Source organism: Mercenaria mercenaria, chromosome 8, assembly GCF_021730395.1.
Source record: "Mercenaria mercenaria strain notata chromosome 8, MADL_Memer_1, whole genome shotgun sequence".
In the NCBI taxonomy this organism is placed as follows: Eukaryota; Metazoa; Mollusca; class Bivalvia; order Venerida; family Veneridae; genus Mercenaria; species Mercenaria mercenaria.
In genome coordinates, this window is record NC_069368.1 from 26,536,121 (window position 1) to 26,544,251 (window position 8,131).

An 8,131-nucleotide genomic window follows, 5' to 3' on the forward strand; every position below is an offset into this window, starting at 1 on the left:
AGAACCATACAAAATAAGAGTGTTTCCATACGAATGCAGACACCAGGCTTGGCAAGAAAACTCTCTTAGTAAATATAATCCAATAAAGTTCACGTCAGGGTTTTAAATGGGACATATTTCATTTGATGTTTCCATTGTCGTCAGCATAAGTTTTTTATGCTTAAAGCAATGCGAATTGACAAAGATAAACAAAACGAAAACGAAAAAGCTATCTTGCAGCGGACCCGCGGACGCCGACGACCTCAGGATCAGAACAATAGCCATGAGCAGTCTTCGAAAGTTTGTCTTTTAAGGGGCCATAACTCTAGGACAAATGGTGCTATATAGCTGGTTTTTGCAAGGAACCGTGCTGTTATAGATAAATAACTTCTATACAAGTCTTGTCAAAATGAAATAATAGATATGGTCTCTATTGTGTTCACAAGACTAAAACAAGCAAATTTTGCCATTTCAGCCATAACTCCGAGACAAATGGCGCTAAAAATGGCTATTTTAAAAGGAAGTGAGATCCTATATAAGTTTAATAAAAATCAAATAATAAATGTAATCTCCATCGTGTTGATGAGGTTAAAATCAGCATTTTTTGGCCAATTCAGGGGTCATAACTCCAAGACGAATAAGGTGATATGGCTAGTTTTCAAAAGGAAATGAGATATCATAGATATAATATATAAGTTCTGTTCAAGTTTTGTCAAAATCAAATAATAAATGTTGTCTTAATTATACTCACCGGTCAGTTGGAGGCCAGAATGTTAACACGCTTTTATTTTTGAGGAACTGAGGAACATGGTACACGTGCTGTCTTTGAGGAACACTTTTCGTTACACACGTCAGCTACCAGTGTACATATGAATTAATTACCAACGGAAGCTGACGTATGTAACGAAAAGTGTTTCACAAAGATCCTGTTCGAATTCTTGGGTAGGATATTGGGATTTAATAAAAAAATTGTTGAGCATACCTGATACACGCGTGAACAATATTTTACAGTTCCTGAGATACTGTAGGAATAAATTACCTTTTTGACTTCGAGAAATTTAGCTAGGTTTCCTGGGAAAGTAATTTCGTTAATGCCAGTAATGGGTAACTAGGACTATGCATCTGTATAGGGCTTTAGAGAATAGTATTTTTTTTTTGGATTCAGCATTAAACATTTATTTGCATCCTGGTGTTTCGGATGAAATCAGATTTTGGGAAGATTAAGTCCCTAAAACATCTTTTCAGTTCAAATCTACAGTCGTTTTTAATGAATTCTTATGCGAGTCAAGTAACCTGTGCCGCTTACATAAGAAATAATTAAACTACAATTTGTCATAAAAACGTGTCGAGAAGGCGGCAGAAAGTTCTACCTAGCGATTGTTACAGGCAGTTTGATTTGGATTACTACAAAAGTTATACGGCAGAACAGTCCGCTGGTGCAAGAATCGTGCTCCTGTCGTTGATAGTGGTAGTATTAAGCCTGATATACGTTCCGTTGCTTTTACAATTACATAATTGAGCCGCGCCATGAGAACACCAAAATAGTGCCTTTGCGACCAGCACGGATCCAGACCAGTCTGCGCATCCGCGCAGTCTGTTCAGGATCCATGCTGTTCGCTTACAAAGCCTAATGCAATTAGAGAAACTGTTAGCGAACAGCATGGATCCTGAACAGACTGCGGGGATGCGCAGGCTTGTCGGGATCCATGCTGGTCGCAAACGCACTATGTCGGTTTTCTCATGGCGCGGCTCAATTATATTGGAGCTGTGCATCTTTATCGTTTCTTTAACAGTATCTTGGATACCTCGAGGATCCAATATGATTGCAGACTCTTTGAGCTAATTACGTGATATTGATGACTGGGATGTTTCGCTTCGAGTGATTTTTCCAAGCTCATGAACTGTTTATGGACCCTATATTGTTGATATTTTTGCTCACCATTATAATAAAGACTCACAGATCAAATCCTGTTACAAAGGTATCTTGCACAGAGGCCGTTGGTGCATTTTCTGTAGACTGGTCATCTGAGAACAGCTGGCTTGTTCCTCCTATTGCTCCACGTGTTATTAAATACATCTTATTTACTAAAGCATCAGGCAGTTTTATTATTCCAAATTAGCCTTCTGCCCCTTTTTGGCGATTATCATTTGACAACAATATGAAACACATCCTTAGCGAATGCACAATAATCCTTAACAAATGCGTATGCAGAAGTAGATGTATGAAACTTATCATTTAGGTTTTAATGTATTAAGTTTGTGACTGACTTTGCAATTCTATAAAGGTACAATACCCTGTCATCTTAATAAAGGCATGGCTATGACCATTCTGCTTTCGGTAAATCGTGTCCTAACTTATTACACAGTACGTTCGTCTGAAACAAACATCCACAACAGGGTCTTACATTTTCAGTTTTAAACTTTGATCTTATTTTAAGTTAACTATTTACGTGCTTAATGTTTGGTATGCATAATTATGGTAATTTAAAAACATTTTACAAATATCACCTAACAATAACGCCAAACACTGGCCTTTGAACCAAGATGCCTTGCATTTTAGAGTAACCTTGCTCTATTATCTCAGTGTAGGTTTCATACAGACTGGCCTTTAGCAAAATCAGAACAATGGTCTTTCTTTAGAGATTGCACAACATTGACCATTTGTCCTTCCAAAATGCCATTTGATCAGAATATGACGTTATATATTAAGTAGTGGTTAATGTGTTTATAGTAGTGAACTATTTAGTCAATGTTCAGTGCTGGGTGTTCAGAAGATGTTCTCCTATGGAGGATGTGAAGAAAACAACAACAATACCGTCTAAGTAAATACACCAATGTAATCGTCAACATATAACACTTGGGTTATAATTTTCTTGTTCCTTTTAAACTGTGTGTTTCACGCCCCTTGGCGGGATAAAATGATGTTAGCTGTGTTTCATTGTACATCTTAGTCCTTCCTCATCATTTAACTTGAAAGTATCATATAGAGCCCACATTCCTGATTAGACATTTATCGGAATAATGGTCTTGATATCATCTGAGCTGAGTTTGAAACTCAGTCATTTCGGATGAACAACTACGTGACGTCAGTTTGAATTTAAGCACAACTTTGTATATATGCAATACAATACAAAAGTTATTTCAGCATAAAACATAACACATATGCTTATAGCCTATACAAAATTAATTCAATGATACACATATTCAACAGAAATATAATTGGAAGAGAATTATAGCAGGTTACGCTAACAATTCTCGAAAACGCACAAAATTAACTGAGATAAGTTTTACAAAAATAATATCGGAAGAGCGTTATAATTTTCATAACTAACAACTGTAGAATTGACAAATTATCAATAGCGTATATTGTACATCATATTACATATATTCTTCAGACTGAATGTAGATAGGGGACTAAGAAATACGGTTCTTTGTTGCAAAATATATATATACAATACATTTCATTCCACATACCGAAACGTAGAGGTCATTGTCGCATATGGGTCATGATCAGTCAATAATTAGGTCACTAAATACAACAATAAAAATCATCCTCACACTAAAAATGCAATGTTTTTTCTCCAAAATACATGAAACTTCATCAAACCGTCTGTTTGCCTAGTAGGCTTTACAGTAAAGACACAAGTATCGTTGATCATCTCCTGTTCTATCAGTGCTACATACTAGTACACTGCTTTGTTTGGCGCGGAGTTTCCTTTTGCTGCATCTTGCAGCAACTTTCGTACTTGTATCATTTTGAAGTCGAAAACGAATAATAACAGAAAGTATGAAAGAGTGTATAGCAAATGGTGTACTTGGGCTTCAAACTGTAAATTTGCATTGTATCTAGTATCTAGAAAGTGGTTACAATTGTTCTTCGATATATTGTTAAATGGGCCCATGTACTCGTAGGATACAACAAGTCTAAAGCCTTTTCGTCTTGTTCAGCCAGGGTAACAGCTCACAGGATTTAAGGACGCTCTGTTATTAAAAAAAAGGACCCATTATTCCTCATATTTTAAGTGTCACAGTTGGTTTACGTTTACGGTCAAAACAATTCAATTTAATGGAAATTCCAAATATTGCGATGTATTTATTAGCTTTTGTTGGATCTTTAAGATATTCAGAATTATCTCACATCAAGAGTTGTACAGAGATGATGTTGTTATATCAATTCCTGAAAGTAAAACGGACATAAACAAAGACGGTTGCAGTTCTTGCACTGTTAAGACCTTTTAGATACCTGTCCAGTTAGAAATAAACTTGAAATTAACAAATATTACTCCAGATTCTAATTAATGTTTCTTTAGATCGATTGTATATTGTAAAAGTGATTCTAGTTGTAAATATAGGGTGCTTCTCGATTGTTTCTCTAATGAAAATAGAAGAATGAAATTGTGTGTTATTTTGCAACGAATTCACTGTTTTACGTCACAACTATTACGTCAAAGCGTCAAAACGCTGAAAGAAAGGAAACCACGTAAAACAGACAATAGAAGACAATAGACGTCTTCAAGAATGTGGATTACATTTCTTGATATTGTGTTATCTTGTCGAAACTCCAAACAATCAACTATTTTTGCTATGTCAAGGGCCATAACTCTGTAATAAGCATTAGGATTCTCAAGAAGAATGCCAAGTGTGCATGGTTACATCATGATAAAGAATCAAGCAAGGTTTTATGAGTCTACATCAAATACTTTCTGAGCTAGGCACATAATTAGGTGAAAATGTGCATTTTTTGACTATTTCAGTGGCCGTAACTTTAAAAATAGAGGATGAAGCCAGCCAAACAACAAGAGGTGTGCAAGTTTCATGATAAAGACTCTTGCAAGTTATCATCCATTTACATCATATACTTTTTGAGCTAGGCGCGTCATAAGGTGAAAATGTGCATTTATGACTATTTTCAGGGGCCATAACTCTGAAAATAAGGGGCGGAGGTAGACAAAAAAATAGGAGGTGTGCAAGTTCAAATCATAATAAAGACTCATGCAAGTATTCATAAATCTATATCAAATACTTTTTGAGCTAGGCGTGTCACAAGGTGAAAAGGTGCATTTTTGACTATTTCAGGGGCCATAACTCTAAAATTAGGGGGCAAGCCAGACGAAAAATAGGAGGTGCGCAAGTTCATGTCACGATAAAGACGTATGCAAGGTTTCATCAATTTATATCAAATACTTCTTGAGCTAGGCGCGTCACGAACTTCGGACGGACGCACGTACGGATGGACGCACAGGCAAGACCAAATCTATATGCCTCCACCACTAATGGGGATGGGGGCGGGGAACAAAATGTATCCTTGTGCATAACATGCCGTTTTAAAAGTGGAAATTACATAAATGTAATAATATAGACCTATGTCAATGTGATGTAATACCTGTTGATATGAATATCATTTTCCTTTTCGATAGCAATTGATACGCTGATAAAGTATTCAAAACAACGGCAATATCATACCAAGATCACAAAATCATTACAGTGTTAATTTTGCACGTATGTAACGACGACCCGTACATATTCAATTTATATTTAAAAAAGAGTTTTTTCTGTTCTATTTTGTTCTAATGTGTATGCAATTTACTGAACTGTTTACAGCCGGCATACTAAATCAAAGCACAGAAATTGCTGACAGCAAGGGGCTCTTTGCAGTTCATGGATGACAGTTGGACAAATGTATACACTCAGTCATAACAGCTTTTTAAGTACCATGACTAAGACGTGATCGTTATTACAAACTTACAGAAGACTGAATCAAATCAACATTAAAGCTATCCGAGAAAATCAACCATTATAATAACTACACAATAATAACAACGCGGGGATGACTACTCTATAATTAAAATCTCGACAACTGGCTTCCCGTGGCATGTCAAAATCGTGGAGACACTTTTGAAGAGGAATCTCGAACTTACACCGAAAAACAAATGGCCAGTATTGGCGTATTTGTTATCTATATTGTATTGATATTGGCTATTGGTATAATCATTTCAAAACAATAATTCTATTTTGGTATTTATTCTATCACTAGGGGAAAGATTGTAAATATTTTTCTAAGTCGGAATTGAAACTGATTCCATTTGTAGTCTGTTCCACTGATCTGTGTTAGCAATACAGCGTCAGTTATGGGGGCAAGGAACAGTAAATTTGATATTTCCACGAAACTGCGTTGATACCAGTGCGAAAAAAAAAATAATCAAAATTCCAATGCAAGTTGTGAAATTTCCGGAAATTGTTGAGCGGATGTATTGCATATCTTTAACACTTCATCGTGTGACATTTTTAGTTTGCCGATTCCGTAAACAAGTATATCTCCTGTTTCAGGAAGAAGAAGAAGATTTCATTCAAGACTTGGGCTGAAAGCTCCTCATCTAAACATACAATTAACAATTTAGCAAATATACAAGGTCAAACTATACAGCAAATAAATATCTACACATTCGAAAAATAAACATTCAAAACGAGATTAACAATTCATAAATTAAACAGCTTTAAAGCGTTAATAACTATTTCATTTTCTATCATTTAAGAAATTTCTGTAATTTTTCAAGGCAGTGTATATAACATGCGAGTTTATTTAGCACTTTTGCGTTTAACTTAGTTGATGATATCAAACATGCGCGTAGCGTGGCATACTCAGTTACTCGACTGAGTAACATTTAAAAAAAGCTAAAAACTCCGTAGAAGCAATATAAAACAGATCAGGAGTGGGTATGGGGGTAGGGACAATGTCATAGCATGTGAGTATGTTGTTGTCTTGGTCCTTGACTAATAATGTTTGTGACGGCAGATTGCTGTTGCTCTTTTATCAAAATCTCGATCAAAATTTATAGATTTTATTGTTTTTTCTTGCTCCACTTGCACTTGTTATTGTAAATACATATTTAAATCTAAATACATTGAAAATTCTAAATATATATATGGTTTCAGATGCATATATACTGTAGCTGGTATTGACCATAAGAACGATCTTCCTAATGGCAATTGTCCATCACTAGTAAAATTTGAAAGGATAAGCAGCCGTGTCTGTAACAACTATCAATTCCCAAGCATTATTTCCTAAACAAAAATAAATTATCTATCCCATAATCAAAGAGAATCAACGAGAGCAAAAAGAACAGATTCATAAATTAACATTTAGACTTTGTTATCCTCATTGCCATAGTATAACACTCAATTTCAGTCATATAAACTATCAATTCATTAATTTCTACTTGGAAAACATACGTTATGACTATATATTTCCGGGTCATAATACTGCAAAGCACCTACTCAACCCTACATCACTCCGTCGAGGGAGGGGGTAATATAAAGAAACCAAATTTCAATTCCAGCCGCCTTCTTCTTATGCCCTTACATTCATCTCCCAAAATTTATTGCAAAAAAAATACATCAATCAAAATTATTTAACGCACGAAATAAGTATACATCCTACACCTTAATACGTTTTGAAATACGGTAATACCTCGATTTCTTTAAAATAAAAAAGTGGAAAACCACAGGTCGCCCAACACGACATAAACGAAAATGTTGCAGGTTCGGTTTGATTGACGGTAGTGGAAGTGCAAGCCCTCTAGCCCCAAGTTGAGCAGAACTAAACATTTACACATGTTATAAGTATCAGAAAGTAATTTAGAAACCTAGGATATACATTTATATATTTAATTACTAATATCGTCTGGACAATTAATTCCTTTATTATTGTTTCGTGATATAGATTTTATATTTCAGCCTAAACACCTGTCACAAGACTTTTGTCTCTGTATCATTATTTACTTGATGGTTTCCAATAATGTAGTGATACATTTCACGGAAATTGTAAATTTTGAAAGGAAGACGATTGTGATATCAAAAACATGCAACAGATGGCAAACAATAACTTGGTCTAGAAATCAATATAATGCTTACAACATTTTCCTATAACTGCAATATTTAAAAGAGAATTTAGCGTAAATTTAGTTGAAGAATGAAATAAGAATCTGTTGAAATAGCTTCATCATTTTGTCTGTTTTGAAATTGTGCATAAGTCAAAGCTTGTCCTCAGCAGTCTGATCAGTTCATAGGCATATTAAAATTTCCACGGGGAGGCTCCCCGGACCCCGCCGGAGGAGGGGATTCCTCCTCCCACACCCTCACCTTGAGTAACATC